We start from the raw sequence: 1,122 nt of genomic DNA, 5'->3' as shown, positions 1-1,122 counted from the left end.
CTCGGGGCGCTGCTCAGGCCCCCAGGGCCACCCGCCCCCGCGCAGCAACGCCGCGAGAGCTTCCCCGCTCGGACGTGAGTGTGACCGACGTTGACACGACCAGGCCCCTCAGGCCCACTGTGGAGAGGGGCCCGCTGCCTGGTCAGGGGCAGCAGCGTCACGGCCTGGGCGTCAGGGCCAGTCCCCTAGCGTGTCCTCGTCCTCACAGAAACACGCTACCGCCATCGCGGCCAATCAGCTCTTTTTTGATGATGGAATATGCGGGATCACTGGAAGCTAAGCAGCGTAATTGAATTCGGAACTATTTGCTACAGGACTATAATTTAATGGGAGCGTTATAATTTACTAAATACCATTACCGCGGCGTCAGACCCTATTCATCAAGCTGGAAAAGCTGTGTGCAGGGACTCTCCTTGCCCGCTCCCGGCGCTGCTCACTGGAGCCCACGGCTGCCGGCCTCACCGTGCTGCTGTACTCAGTGGCCAGTGTCAGTGGCGCTGCAGCACCTCTGAGCGGAAGTCCAGCTTTGAAGGTCTCCTTCCGGACATCCCGTCGGCCAGGGGACAGCTGCCCACAAAACTTCCATTCTTATGAAATAGTAAACTCTGGGAATTACACTTTTAGGTCCACCTCTGCATTAACTGTAGAGGAGTGATGGATGGGTGGGTGGATGGAGGATGGATGGAGGACGGATGTAGGACGGATGGATGGATGGATGGATGGATGATGGATGGAGGATGGATGGATGGATGGAGGATAGATGGAGGATGGATGGATGATGGATGGATGGAGGATGGATGGATGGAGGATGGATGGATGGAGGATGGATGATGGATGATGGATGGATGGATGGATGGATGGAGGATAGATGGAGGATGGATGGATGATGGATGGATGGAGGATGGATGGATGGAGGATGGATGATGGATGATGGATGGATGGATGGATGGATGGAGGATAGATGGAGGATGGATGGATGGAGGATGGATGGAGGATAGATGGAGGATAGATGGATGGATGGATGGAGGGTGGATGGATGGATGGATGGATGGGTGGAGGATGGATGGATGGATGGATGGAGGGTGGATGGATGGATGGAGGATGGATGGATGGATGGATGGA

Source organism: Condylura cristata, unplaced genomic scaffold, assembly GCF_000260355.1.
Source record: "Condylura cristata isolate star-nosed mole 26May11 unplaced genomic scaffold, ConCri1.0 scaffold00020, whole genome shotgun sequence".
Taxonomy (NCBI): domain Eukaryota; kingdom Metazoa; phylum Chordata; class Mammalia; order Eulipotyphla; family Talpidae; genus Condylura; species Condylura cristata.
This window is presented reverse-complemented; position numbering follows the sequence as displayed.